Consider the following 15,865-nt stretch of genomic DNA (forward strand, 5'->3'; position numbering starts at 1 on the left):
GCGCCGGGCTCATTGGCGCTGGGGGCTCTCCTCCCTCTTCTGAAGTCATCCGCCGAATGTGAATGCGCGGCAAGAGCTGCGCGTGCATTCAATCAGTGCATAGGAATGCATTTTTCAATTCTTTCCTATGGACGTCCAGCGTCTTCTCACTGTGATTTTCACAGTGAGAAGCGCCTCTAGCGGCTGTCAATGAGACAGCCACTAGAGGCTGGATTAACCCTAATGTAAACATAGCAGTTTCTCTGAAACTGCTATGTTTACAGCTGTAGGGTTTACCCTAGATGGACCTGGCACCTAGACCACTTCATTGAGCTGAAGTGGTCTGGGTGCCCAGGGCCGGCGCTACCATTAAGGAGGACTAGGCAGCCGCCTAGGGCGCCCCTTAGGAAGGGGCGCCGCCAGGAGCGCCGGCCCCCCTAATGCTGCAGCCGCCCGAGCGCTCTGCAGAGAGCCTCAGGCAGCTGCAGCTTCGCCCGGGCTGGTGCGTCCATGAGGGCGCACCGCCCGGGCGCAGCATGAAGAGAGGAGCTGACAGGAGGGAAGCGCTCAGCGCTCCCTCCTGTCACTCCCTCACTGTAGCGTGGCCAGCCCTGTATGATCCGCCGGTACAGGGAGCATTTGTCTCCTGTACCCGGACGGACTAACAGGAAGTGAACACTGAGTGTTCACTTCCTTTTAGTCCGGCCGGGTACAGGAAACAAATGCTCCCTGTACCCGCAGACAGTACAGAGCTCGGCCACGCTACAACATAGGTAGGGGAGGGTGGGGGGAATAAAGGGGGGGGGGGGAAGAAATAAATGGAGAGGGAGGGAGGGGGGGGGAATAAAGGGAGGGGAGAGAAATAAATGGAGAGGGAGGGAGGGGGGAAATAAATGGAGAGGGAGGGAGGGAGGGGGGGGAAATAAATGGAGAGGGAGGGAGGGGGGGGGAAATAAATGGAGAGGGAGGGAGGGGGGAAATAAATGGAGAGGGAGGGGGGGGGAAATAAATGGAGAGGGAGGGAGGGGGGGGGAAATAAATGGAGAGGGAGGGAGGGGGGAAATAAATGGAGAGGGAGGGGGGGGGAAATAAATGGAGAGGGAGGGGGAATAAATGGAGAGGGAGGGAGGGGGGGGGAATAAATGGAGAGGGAGGGAGGGGGGGGAATAAATGGAGAGAGAGTGGGGGGGAGGAGAAATAAATGGAGAGGGAGGGGGGAAACAAATGGAGAGGGAGGGAGGGGGGAAACAAATGGAGAGGGAGGGAGGGGGGAAACAAATGGAGAGGGAGGGAGGGAGGGGGGGGGAAATAAATGGAGAGGGAGGGGGGGGGAATAAATGGAGAGGGAGGGAGGGGGGAAATAAATGGAGAGGGAGGGGGGGGAAATAAATGGAGAGGGAGGGAGGGGGAATAAATGGAGAGGGAGGGAGGGGGAATAAATGGAGAGGGAGGGAGGGGGAATAAATGGAGAGGGAGGGAGGGGGAATAAATGGGGAGGGGGGGAATAAATGGAGAGGGAGGGGGGGAATAAATGGAGAGAGAGTGGGGGGGAGGAGAAATAAATGGAGAGGGAGGGGGGAAACAAATGGAGAGGGAGGGAGGGGGGAAACAAATGGAGAGGGAGGGAGGGGGGAAACAAATGGAGAGGGAGGGGGGGGGGAATAAATGGAGAGGGAGGGAGGGGGGGGAAATAAATGGAGAGAGAGTGGGGGGGAGAGAAATAAATGGAGAAGGAGGGAGGGGGGAAATAAATGGAGAGGGAGGGAGGGGGGGGAAATAAATGGAGAGGGAGGGAGGGGGGGGAAATAAATGGAGAGGGAGGGGGGGGGAATAAATGGAGAGGGAGGGAGGGGGGGGAAATAAATGGAGAGGGAGGGGGGGGAATAAATGGAGAGGGAGGGAGGGGGGGGAAATAAATGGAGAGAGAGTGGGGGGGAGGAGAAATAAATGGAGAGGGAGGGGGGAGAAATAAATGGAGAGGGAAGGAGGGGGGAAATAAATGGAGAGGGAGGGGGGGGAATAAATGGACAGGGAGAATAAATGGACAGGGAGGGGGGGAATAAATGGACAGGGAGGGGGGGGGAATAAATGGACAGGGAGAATAAATGGACAGGGGGGGGGGGAATAAATGGACAGGGAGGGGGGGGATAAGTGGACAGGGAGGGAGGGGAAGGGTGGACAGGGAGGGGGGGATACATGGACAGGGAGGGTGGGGGAATAAATGGACAGGCAGGGTGGGGGAATAAATTGAAAGGGAGGGGAAATAAATTGACAAGGTGGGGGGAAGTAATTGACAGGGAGTGGAATTGACGGGGTTAGGAGGGGGAATGAGAGTGGGGAGGGGAGAAGAGAGTGACAAGGGAGGGGGGAGAAGAGAGGGACACGCAGGGGAGAAGAGAGTGACAAGGGAGGGGGGAGAAGAGAGGGACAAGAGGGTGGAGAAGAGAGGGACAAGAGGGTGGAGAAGAGAGGGACAAGGGGGGGAGAGAAGAGAGGGACAAGGGGGGGAGAGAAGAGAGGGACAAGGGGGGGAGAGAAGAGAGGGACAAGGGGGGTAGAGAAGAGAGGGACAAGGGGGGGAGAGAAGAGAGGGACAAGGGGGGAGAGAGAAGAGAGTGACGAGGGAGGGAGAGGGGGAGAAGAGAGTGACAAGGGAGGAGGGAGAGATCGACGTCCATCACACACACACAATGCACCCCTTGCACACAGAAAAACACACAATGCATTACACACACAGACACACACACACAAGCAATTCAACCCTTACATACAATGCATCCCTTACACACACAGAAACACACAATGCATTCCTTACACACACTCAATGCACCCCTTACAGACGCACACACTGCATCCCGTACATACACAGAAACACACATTGCAGCCCTTACACATACAAACACAGATTCACACAATGCATTCCTTACACACATATCAGGACATCCCCTACTCCTGTGAACAAACTATTTGGTGGAACATGAAGGTGGACCCTGGGGCCCAGACCATGAGCTGTGTAAAGGGCCTTTAAAAAAATGGAGCTGCTTTCCGTTCTCCCAGAACACAAACAGCCTCCAGAGAGCCTGTTATACACTAGACGAGTGGAGCCAGACTGCAGCTAGAGCCCATCATCATCCTCATCTGATTGTAAGTAGGCAATCTAGTATATTATTCGTGGCACTAATCTCTAATTTACCTCACATTAAAGGGACACTTTAGTCCCCAGAACCACTGCAGCTTAATGTAGTGGTTCTGGTGTCTATAGCCTGTCCCTGCAGGCCTTTTAATGTAAACACGGCGGCACTGCAGCACTTGCGTTAGTTAACATGGGGCATTGTGATGTCATATGGGGGGGGGGGGGGGCGGCAAACTTTACTTTTGCCTAGGGCGGCAAAAATCCTTGCACCGGCCCTGTGGGTGCCTATAGTGGTCCTTTAACCCCTTAAGGACCAAACTTCTGGAATAAAAGGGAATCATGACATGTCAGACATGTCATGTGTCCTTAAGGGGTTAAGCCTGCTCAATTCAGAAGATGAGTCTATTGTACGTACCTTCTTTTTCTACATTCTGTGACATCTAAGCATGGGACATGCATCTTTTCTTGACTAGAAACTGTGGAAAATTAGTTTCTCCGAGCACTGCAGTGCACAAAGTCTCCCCTGTGTCTGTTTAACCCTGTACTTGTTCCAAAATGTGAGTCCTTTTTAAATCCTGTACTAGTGTCTTTACGATGTTCCCTGACTACATGACATTCCTGCAGGACTTCTGACATGTTCACCTCCACCAAAGTCTCTGTCCTTGGAATAAGGTATCTAGTTGCTCATTATCCTTTGGTGTGTGTGTGTGTGTGTGTGTCTGGCCATTCAGACCTCGGAGCAGTTTACAATTACTAACCTTTCTGTGAGTCCGTGAAGCCCAGACATATAAGTAAAGTAACCTCGGTGTCTCGAGTCATGTGCATAGTTATCAATGGTCAGGTTACTTGAGGATGGCTTTCAGTGGCTCTCTCATCCAATGAGGACCAGAGAATGAGGCTAAGAACCAACAGAACCTTCCACAGTTCTTGTATCCCATTCTGCTGTGTTGTAAATGTTTTATTTACTTAAAGCCAACGTAAAGTGTTGGTGACATTTAACCTGTAACGTGAAGCAAGTCTGTGCTTCCCAAACAGGGGTATGCAGGAGAGATGTGCCTTACAGCAAATGTAACAACCACTGAAAACATGATTGATGCTGTCAGCAGGAGACAGGGATGGAAATAAATTAAAATATGAGCGTTTAACAGTATTATGGGAAGAAACACTTACTTGTACAACATGAGTCAAGCCATATGGTGAGAAAACTGCAAAACTATATCTGTCATGACAGGGTCATTTTAATGCCATTTCAACATATTTTGTGAACCCAGGACATACTTGAAAACGAGAGAAATCTCAATTTATCCATCCTGGTAAAATATTTTCTAAATAAATATTTGTGTTTTACTGAGAATCTTACTGTGCTGAATTAGAAACCAGATTGTAGCTCTTCCTGCGCAGCCTGAGTTAATCTCTGAAACTGGTCCGCTACTCTCTTGACGCGGAAAACCCCACAAAATCATGCAATACAAGGGGTTCCAATCTCAGAGTGCACTTTAAGAACACTCGTGAGACTACTCAAGCTATCAAGGGCATGCACATCCGTAAAGCCACTAAATTCTTAAAAGATGTCACCATTAAGAAGCAGTGTGTTCCTTTCCGTCGTTACAACGGTGGTGTTGGCAGATGTGCCCAGGCCAAACAATGGAACTGGACACAGGGACGTTGGCCTAAAAAGAGTGCAGACTTCCTCTTGCACATGTTGAAAAATGCAGAGAGCAACGCAGAGCTCAAGGGTTTGGATGTTGATTCCTTAGTCATTGAGCACATTTAGGTCAACAAGGCCCCCAAGATGCGCAGGCGTACATACCGTGCTCATGGACGCATCAACCCTTACGTGAGCTCACCATGCCACATCGAGATGATTTTAACAGAAAAGGAGCAGATTGTCCTAAAACCTGAAGAGGAGTTGGCTCAAAAGAAAAAATTTCTCCCAGAAAAAACTGAAAAAGCAGAAGCTTATGGCTCGGGAGTAATGTTCCTCTGATGTACAGAAATAAACTAAAACAGTAAAAAAAAAAAAGAAACCGGATTGTAAAAATTAGAAACCAAATTGAGATGGCGAGTTTTGAACAGTCTGCTGTTTAAGCAGTTTTGTTTTCAAGTCACCTACTGTGTGCTGTTTAGTGAATAGACCACTCTGGGCTATATACCAGACCTGGAATGCCGTGTTCCTCCATGTAGATATTCAGTGATTTCTGCATTCCTTTTATGTATAGAGATTTCATGGCTTTTTTCTTTTTTCTTTTCCTTTATTTTAAAGTTTGATGAAGAATGCTTTGTTTATAGACGCTTTAATGTGGCTGAAAATGCCAGTCCTGTGGCTTTGGTTGCTCTTGTTGTGGTGGAAGGAGCTAGATTTTAGTTGTCAAAGAGGCATGTAGGCACCCAGCTCTGTGTGCTTAGCTTATCTATAAACTTGATAATTGAAAGTTACTTGAAGGACACAGATGGTTTATTTGCCCGCTTATCAGTGTGGCTTGAGGAGTTAATGTCTACTAATGAGAGGACAGCTGTGACAAAAATGAGTGACAGAACCCTTTAAAGTCTTGCACATAATAAAAGTGTTTTTAAATGCCTATAAACAAGCTAATGGTGCAGTTTAATAGTTTTCTAAAATTATGTTTGAATTATGTTTATAGATACTGTAGCATTTTAGATCAGAAGGGTCTGTTTCCTTTCCTAGCTAGTGAAAGGTAAAATAATGCAGCATGTTAGGGCACTGTCGGCTCACCTTTGTGTTATGTACCACATTTCCCATGATGCATAGCCAGCTAAACAGCCGTCTGAACATCACAGGAAACCTAATGTGTAACTTGTACCAGTGTACCAGAGTTTAGCCGCCTTTGTATTAGGTTACTTTGGAAACTAGTCAAGATTCTAATTCATTCATTGGCATAGAAAGCTATGTCGAAAAAAAATCAGGTAATTTGAAATGGAGCCTCCAGAAAAAGTTGAAAATCTGAAAAAAAGTTAATTTTGCTTGTCCTGATTGGCATATACGTAGTTCGGAGAAAGTTGTGGAGACATCGGGATTTATTTGTCCAACTGAAATGGAAAAACTTATTGTTAAATTAAGAAAAAAGTGGTGAATTGGCATGTGGCTATTTTACAACTTAATTGACCATAAATATAAGTGATGTGCAGATCAATCTCACACTGAGTGCTATTTCAAGGCTCAAATCTGTGGACCACAAAAAATACAAGTTCCTGCTGAGATTCTCTAGTACCTCGAAATGAACCACAGAGAAACCAGTTGGTTACTATATGATCATAAAACTACCATATTTATCGACGACACAAAACGATAAAAACGTTTGACAGAAATCCACATAAACTTTAGGGCCGAAGTATCATGTACCTTCATACTCCTACTGCCTCTACTCAAGAAATAATGCACGGCGGTCCTTATTTATTTACTTCTCACACCCTGGCTTCGGAACTCATGGAGTAGACACATTGGCAAAGATTTATCAACACATTCTGCTCTTAGAAATGGGCTAACGTACTAATAGTGGTGCTTTGGCCATTGAAACCAGTGGAACCAGCAAGTCAGTACATTCCATTTGGTGACTCTTCCTCTTTTTCCCTTTTTTTACCAGACTTTAGATCACTTTGTTTCAGCAGTAGTCTTTTCTCCTGAGGACTCTTTAGTCTTATTTGCATCACCGAACACTGGTAAAGCAGGAAACCTGGAATAGATGTAATAGATGCTGTCTTGTACTTGAACTTAGCAAGGTGATAAGCGATGCTCTGGACCAATTTCCAGCATATGTTGTCATAATGGTCTTTTAGCTATGTGTGTACATGCCATTGTTTGAATGAGACTTTTTAAAATCTACGTTTGATGTACACGTAGGTGATGCACATCGCCATAGAATGATTTAGGTTAATGGTTTATCCTTGGTATGTAGATAAACTATTTTCTATAAACAGCTACACTGAGAAATGCCATGAATTCTTTCTTGAAGGCATTGTTATCAGTCTCACACGCCTTCATTTCTCTCTCACAGGAACAGTAAAAAACATTCTACAAAAGCCCGAAAGCCTACTCAAGCTCTCTAAATTACAACCAGGGATAATAATTACCTTTAGATGTTGGATGACGTTATCCTCTACTGATCGTTAATTTTACCAACACCCTGGGAAAAAAAATACTTTGCTGCTTTTTATAGTATGCTGGCTTTCTATATATGTCTTAAAATGACCCCGGGTGCGTAGATTTCTTTCAGAACTTAACATCTTGGGTCAAAGGTCAGAAGCATAAATAAGTCTGAGGTTGATATGTTTGTAATGTATGTGTTCTAACTCGGGAACCTTCAAACCAATGTCTTGCTTTATGCCACTTACATTATTATTATTATTATTATTTATGTAGCACCCGCAAATTCTGTAGCGCTGTACATTGGGTGGACTACAAGACATGTAATTGTAACCAGACAAATGGATGCTGCGGCCCTGCTCAATGAGCTTACATGCTAGAGGGAGTGGGGTATAGTGACACAAAAGGTATAAGTAGGGGTAATGAAATAGGTTGCTAGAAAAGTATTCACTGAGAACTTTGGTTAATTTTGGCAGTTGCAGGAGAGGAGTCCTGGGGGGGGGGAGGAAAGGGAATAAAAACCCACTAACAGTTTAAATTATATGCTTTTCTGAAGAAGTGTGTTTTCAAAGATTTTTTGAAGGATTGGAGACTGGGTGAAAGTCTAGCGGAGAAGGGAAGGGAGTTCCACAGAAAAGGTGCAGCCCTGGAGAAGTCTTGGAGGAGAGCATTAGATGTGGGAGTACGGACAGAGGTCAGGCGTAGGTCTTCCTTAATGGGACATACTTGTGTATTAGGGAGGATAGGTAGGTTGGAGCAGCATTATGTAGGGACTTCTAAGCAAGCACCAGAATCTTAAATTAAACCCTATATCTAAGTGGAAGCCAATGTAGGGACTGGCAGAGGGGGAGGCATGGGAGGTGCGGGCAGAGAGGAAAATGAGCCTCACCCCCGCATTCATTATAGATTGCCGCAGTGCAATCTGGGAACACGTAAGACCACTGAGAAGGGGATTGCAGTAGTCAAGGCGAGAGAGAACAAGGTATGGACCAGCACCTTAGTTGCGTCTGGTGTTAAATAGGGGTGGATGCGAGCTATATTTTTGAGATGGAAGCGGCAGGATTTGGCGATCGACTGGACTTGAGGGGTGAAGGAGAGGACGGAGTCAAAGAAAACACCTAGGCTGCGAGACTAGGTGTCCTCTTTGCATGTAGTTCAATCACCTGAATATGGCAAGTAATGGACTCCACAAATTTGGTATAAATTGGTACAATATTCAAACAAATATGTGTGTGACTATTCAGGCTTTGTATGTATGTATTTATTTGTATGTGTATATGTGTGTGAATACAATGTTAAACAACTATCTGCACACCAGTCAAGCCATAAGACTTTTGCATATGCCCACCCAGAATCCTTTGCGGTAGTACCATTACTGCAGATTTGTGATTTCTGTGGGAAAAGCAAGTCTCATGGCATGACTGGTGTGCAGATATTTGTTTAACATTGTATTGACTATCCACAGACTTCAGGTGGAAGGGGTTTTCAATCACAGTTTTTCCCCACCATAACTTATTTGTTTTTTGAGATAGATAGATAGATCTCTATCTATATTTCTATCTATAGTTAATTCACAAAAGTGACAATTTCTATTGAAATCTGCAGTCTAAATAAAATGAAGCACACATTAAGCGTTTCAGCAAACAAAAGTGCTCTAGGGGTCCAGAGTGCCCTTTTTAAAATTCGAAATTCACTTTCAATTGACTTTGAATTCTCCCTTTAGTGAATAACCCTGTTAAAGGGTTACTCTAACCCGTATAAATATTTTTTTAAAGAAAATTATGTCCCCCATCCTGATCAATGCTTAAATTAGTTTAAACTACTTTTTACTTTCGAGCGCATGATGGCCATTGAACCTGCCAATCTAGAGGTAATGGAGATCGATGCAAAACATTGCAGACGAGAAATTTTGAAGTAATTGTCTGCCGAGTTGACGGAAAATAAATTTAAATACTTTTATGGAGTTATCGAGGTCGTCGAAAGGCAGTGAGAGATAGCGATACATCATGCTCTATAAAATAAAGTGAACGAAGGGACAGTGAGTGTTCGTTGAGATTAGGGGTCTGTCTTCCCCTAACATTCAGTTGTGATAGAAATGCACTTTCTATAGAATTGATTGTGTCATGCCCAAAACCTGCTCTTCTTGGTGGAGAAATTCCATTAAACACAAGGACGAAGGTGGCAGAAGCCTTCTTCAAGCTTGGCCCAGAAGTGGTTGTGATTGAATGCATTCAGAGCCGCACGTCCTTGAATGACACTCATTGCATCCAATAAATTAAATACTCATCGTTTGGGGCCACACCACTGTATGTCCACTGTAATAGTTGGTGTGCTTGGAGTGTTCTTATAAGTGTACTTGTTACTGTTAACTCTGTTTTATTAGCCTTAGGATGAAAATTAACGCTGTCAATAAGTGAACTTATAACCCCAATATATGAACACCTAGACTGGACCTATCTTACCTACAATGTTTATCTTCCTTCTTTATCCAGCCATATTCAGCTTGGGCTTACATAGATGTGTACATAAATTCAGTTTCTTGCTTGATTTATTTTGTCAACAACTGTACAGCTTGCTCAATTAATCATTCTAAATTCTCCCGAAACGAACATTAGTATACCATCTTCAGTTTTAAAACAGGATAATTATAAAAATATTTTACAAAGAATTCTGGAATCCAGATGAAAGCCGTAAATTGACTTTAATGCCATGTTTTTAATTTACAACATATTTATTATCCTTGTAAGAAGTAGAGGGCTTATACATCTTGCTTGTAGAGGAACAACAAAAGTAACATTTAGCTTTTTTTTTTTTTAAATTCCTTCCTAAGAAACCACAAAACTTAAACTTTTCATGTCCCTGCTCGGGTGAGTTGTAAGCTTACCTCCCGATTCACATCTTGTGGGGGGTATTAATGGGGACTTTCTGGTCATTCAAGGATGAGGTGCCAGCCAAAAGGAGGAGGTTCTTACTGCAAAGCATGTGGAGACTTGTGCTTTGAGGAAAGGACTGGAGGAAAATTGGCAGATTTAACTAGTGCCCAGTATGTTTTACACTGCCCAGAAGGCCGTGGTGTAACCAAATTCCCTGTTCTAGAGAATTACAAGGATTTGTATGCATGTTGATAGATTTGCCCCTTGATTTAAAAACTAGCCTCCTAAACATTTTCTCCTGTTGTGACCAACTACAAAAAATTCCAGCCTTGTCTTCTTATTGATCGTTAATCTGTAGGTAAACCTCAATTTTAAGGATAATGTCATAGTCCTGGCCATGTGTGCTTCAACTGCCTATCTCGCAGGGAAAACCTGCTAATTCCCTTCCAGGATTATCTGAGGTCACAGCACATTGAGATCACTAATCGAAAATGTAGGTGTTGTGCTTTTTTTATTTTTACTTATTTTTTATTATTATTTAAACACTTTCAAGATATGAGTTTTCAGAAATTAATGATAACCTAAAGTAAAAACAAAGTGAATTTAAATGTTTTATTTTTCCAAGACAGATATGTTTTCGCTTTGACTGCTTTGGCCTAGAATTAGGATTTATATTGGAATTCAATTCACCTCTTTCCAACAATTCACACAGTTAATACTTAAGTGGATAACCCTGCTTCTATTTTATGAAAGTTGAGTTGGCATTCAACGCTGTACTTGGACGTCACATCCAGTCATCCAACACAAATTCCAGATGTCTTATGAGTCCAAGCACATGCTGCAAGTAAAGGATGGTATTTGAATACCATCCTTTCATATACCAGTCATATATTCAAAGCTTATACTCTGCCACTCAGACGGAAGGCACTATCTCTTATACAATGGATTAAAGAAAAAGGATCACGTACTCAGCCACAACAATAAACCCACCTGACTTCTATTGTTTTCCCAAAACAGTTCTGATGCCTCTGGTGGACTCCAAGACCTTTGACCATGTCCTGAGGTATCTGACAGCAAGACAAAGACATTAGCAGAAGATCTTTTAGGTCCTGCAAGTTGCGAGATCGGGCCAGCATGAATTTGGAGGCCAAGGCAACGCCTTGAGCTCTTAGTTATGTTCCTCTAACCATATCTAAACATTTTTTACAGTGTGGCAGGGTTCATTATCCTGCTTAAAAATCAGGGAACACCATTGTCATGAAGGGGTGTACGTGGTCTGCAACAATTTCTAGGTACGTGGTACGTGGTACGTCTAACATCCACATGAATGCCAGGACCCAAGGTTTCCCAGCAGAACATTGCCTTGAGCATAACAATATCTCTGCAGGCCTGACTTCTTCCCATAGTGCACCCTGCTGCCATCTCTTCACCATATAAACGATGCACACGCACCTAGCCATCCACCTGATATAAAACAAAACGTGATTCATTAGAACTGGCAACCTTCTTCCATTGCAACATGATCCAGTTCTGATACTCACATTCCCATTGAAGGTGCTTTCAGGGGTGGACAGGGGTCATTATGGGCACTCTAACCATACTGTGGCTACGCAGCCCCATGCACAACAAACTGTACTGCACTGTGTGTTCTGACACCTTTCTGTCATGGCCAGCTTTAAGTTTTTCAGCAAACTGAGATACAGTATTTCTTCTGTGTGGTCAGACCAGACGGGCTAGCCTTCGCTTCTCATGTGAGCTAATGAGCCTTGGACGCCCATGACCCTGATGCTGGTTCACCAGTTGTCCTTCCTTGCACCACATTTGGTCGGTACTCACTGCTTCATGCCAGAAACATGACACAAAACTTGCCATTTTGGAGATGCCATCACAATCTGGCCTTTATCAAATCACTCAGAACTTTCTGCTTGCCCATTTTTTTCCTGCTATTATTATTCACTTCACCTGTCAGTGGTTTTAATGTTGCGGCTGATCACTGTATTTCCTACAGAGCTGCTACATGTCAAAGGCTCATCAAAGTCAAAACATTGCCTGTCTGTGACTTGGAATACACTTATTTTCGCTTTTCTCCTAAGGACACTGTCCATCTCACTTCAATAAATGCTCCATTCACTTCTAGTGGGTTGAAAAGGGCAACTGTCATCAGAAAGTGACAGTATCTTCAAGCGACTTGGTTCTAATTTGCAAATTCCTTGCATGGTATAATCTGTCTAGGGAAAAAAATACCCAGCAATCTAGAGTGTTCTATATGAAACAAAGGCTATCCTGTGCGAATAAGCTTCACAACGTGTTTACACCTTCATTTTAGAAAATCTATGTAATGTCAGTGATTATATGAATACATTTCAGCCTTTGCTTCTTTTCAGAGAGATTGTTTCTGGGTTTGTATATGGTTCCATCTGGCATTGTTGCATTCGTATTGTTTAGTTATATTTAAAAAGAAAAAAAATCTATAACTTTATAAAATTGCCATTTAAGGAATTAGGCAAGTCATAGCGGTCATGCATGTTGAAATATTTCACCACTGATTTTGCTGCAGTAATATAAATGTAGCATATTGCTGTTTTTATTCCGAGTTGTGATACTGAGCTGTTTCGACCACACACGTGGAGCATAGTCTCCAGCACTTAACCAAGTAAACAGTCTGACTTTCCAACAAAGTTAAAAAAAAATATTGTGTGCACCAATGTTATCAGCCTGATTTAATATGTAACTTTGCTGACTTTTTATTTTTTACACTGTACTAAAATCAGGTCTGAATAAGATCACGCCAGTTCAACAGAAAGCTCGTTTTGTTAATCACTAAGGATAAAAGCAGCACGAGGATATTTAAAGGGAAACTACAGATTCCAAATAGCTTTCGTGCATTTAAAGAGACACTCCAGGCACCCAGACCATTTTTTGCCCATTGGAGTGGTCTGGGTGCCAACTCCCACCACCCTTAACCCTGCAAGTGTAATTATTGCAGTTTTTATAAGCTACAATAATTACCTTGCAGTTATAAGTCCTCCTCTAGTGGCTGTCTATCTATTCTAGTGGCTGTTCTATCTATTCTTAGAACACAAAAAGTGTTTTAAACTACGTTGGACGTCCTCACGCTATGTATGAGGACCTCCAGCGTCGCCAGAATCCCCATAGGAAAGCATTGAATAATGCTTTCCTATGGGGAGATCTAATGCGCGCGCGCGGCCATTGCCGTGGCTGCGCATTAGGTAACCCCCGCCGGGACTTCGGCTCTGGATTCAGGTAAGTCACTGAAGGGGTTTTAACATGGGATGCGGGGTGGGAGGGAGAGGGGCACTGCAGGGTCCTGCAGTGCCAGGAAAATGGATATGTTTTCCTGGCATCGGAGAGTCCCTTTCACTCTTTATGGCCGTATGATGTCAATTGACCGAGCGATAGCCCACTGGTTAGGATACCAGCTGCGATGTCTCACTGTTAAAGATTTTGCTCCTGGCAAGGTCAGCTAAGACTTTCATCCTTGTGAGGTTTATAAAATGACTACTGTTGAGTTAGTTAGTAACATTTCGACCCCAGGACATACTTTAGATGTAAATGTACCTTCCTTGGTTACATACTTAGATATTTTTCTTCCTATTAATATAAATGCTTAAAGTTGTACAGTTTTTCGAAAGAGGAAAAATTACATTAAAAAATGTCTTTGTCTCCATGGTCTATCACAGTAAAAGAATACTAAAAAGAGTCAGAGACTTTGAAGGGAAAGTCTAGCTCCACAGATCACTATATTTTAATGCACAGATGATCTCCCCCTTTCAGACAATTTAAAACAAATGGCATTGTTTACAAGTTGCAGAATGCACGTTCCTATGGGCTGTGAGCAGGGCTGCTGCAAGGAATTCTGCCGCCCTAGGCAAAGATCCATTTTGCCGCCCCCTAATGTCACACACTCACTGACACACATACACTCACTCACTGACACACACACACATACACTCACTCTCACACACACACACACACACACAAACTCACTGGCAGACATACACTCAATCACTGGCAGACATACACTCACTCACTGACAGACACACACACACACACACACACAGACACTTACTGACAGACATATACTCACTGACAGACATACACACGCACACTTGCTGACAGACATACACTCACTCACTGACTGACAGGCACACACACAGGCAGACACTCACTGACATACATACACTCACTGACAGACACACACACATACACACATTCACTGACAGTCAAACACACACCTCCTTGGGGTCCAGTGTGGGGCAGCTCCTCACTTCTTCTGCCCGCTGTTTAGTATGCCGAGGCTGGAATTATGTCACATTCCGGCTCCCGGCATCACAGCCGTTGCCATGCGTTCCTGCAGGACTCGAGCCCTGCTAATATCCATAGCAGCACAGATGGGATTGGCTGCTGAGGACTCATATTTTGCATAAAAACATAAGACTGTTTTATGTTGAATAAAATGGCAGAACCAGGGGACTCTATACACTATAACCAGTTTAATGAAATGAAGCAGACACTATGCTTACAGTGTCCCTTTAATATTTATCTCTTTGTCATCTTAACCATTCTTCATATATGACATTAAAGTGTCATAGAGAAATAAAATCTATACAAATGATAGTGCATACTGATTTAGTCAGGTTCCTCCTTGCTAATATTTAAAGTATCCACCTACTCCCGCCTCTGAGGATCGAGGTAGTTGGCACGGAGTTTAAACCACAGCTGCACTCCTTTTGTATACTTCCCGCGCTGATCGCAGCATTTGATAGGAGGAGTGCAGAGTTGGCCCGCGCGTGCCTTGTTCCCATCCATTTCTTCTTTATGAAAAGAAATGGAATATACATTCTGCAAGTATCTTTTTTATTTTTTTATTATTTTATTATTCTTTTTAATATACGTTTTATTTTTATCTATAGAATACATTAAAATAGTTACACGAATATATTTTACAAATCAAAATGCCTCAAGTCACTGTCAAGTTACCCCCCAAATATTTTTAGCAATTGCATGTAGAGCGTTGACTTTAAATTTGTTCCCGTTCTATATCCGTGTCGTGCCATCCTGTAGTAGGTGTTGATAGCCGTAGAAGAGGATCTTTTTACAAAGTCGTGAATTTAATTTTTGTCTGAAATAAGAATGCATCGTGCTTTTCCAGCAATGCCTTGTTAGGCTGTGGGCATTAACACACCTCACCTTGGCATAGTTATTATTAGTTTGATCAGCAATTGGATAATATTATCAGTTCTCTGCTCCAGATTACTTTCAAAGCGTTAAGCGAAATCACGCCAGTGCAAATAATGCAAAAGTACAGGGAGGTGTAAAGCGTTTTGTTGAAGCATTATTCTTAGGAAAACAGAATTTGACAGTGGGAAACCAGACTAAAGATAAGGAGTGTTGAAAAGTTGCTTGGGAACTGTCAATGATGTAGAGCAGACTTGTAATCAGGAAATAAAGAGAAAGGGACTTTGTGTTTAATAATGGACCCGAATGATTTGATCTGTGACTCGGAATAAAAATAGAATTTCCGCATTATGCCGTCACTTTATGCTCATTATTAATAGAGTGGTGATTTAAAGATTATAGTCTGGCTTTCACTGGCAACAAATTGTTTGTTTTTAAACAACATATAAATGTAATTAAATGTGAACTATAAATCGCTCTGAAATGCGCAGTTAGGTTAAAGTATTTTAATGTTCCAATGGAATTACTTTTTCGAAAACATCGAAGAAATTGGTAAGTCAAGGAAATAAACAAAAAAAT

General features: G+C 43.2%; 1 protein-coding gene and 1 pseudogene across 1 annotated transcript in view; both read left to right on the plus strand.

Moving 5' to 3' along the window:
- The window catches only part of SLX4IP (SLX4 interacting protein), a 137,928-nt gene that overhangs the window by 36,979 nt on the left and 85,084 nt on the right, over positions 1–15,865 (plus strand). The gene's annotated exons all lie outside the window — the stretch shown is intronic.
- On the plus strand, positions 4,506–5,139 carry LOC134586008 (large ribosomal subunit protein uL22-like; annotated as a pseudogene).

Source organism: Pelobates fuscus, chromosome 2 (assembly GCF_036172605.1).
Source record: "Pelobates fuscus isolate aPelFus1 chromosome 2, aPelFus1.pri, whole genome shotgun sequence".
NCBI lineage: Eukaryota > Metazoa > Chordata > Amphibia > Anura > Pelobatidae > Pelobates > Pelobates fuscus.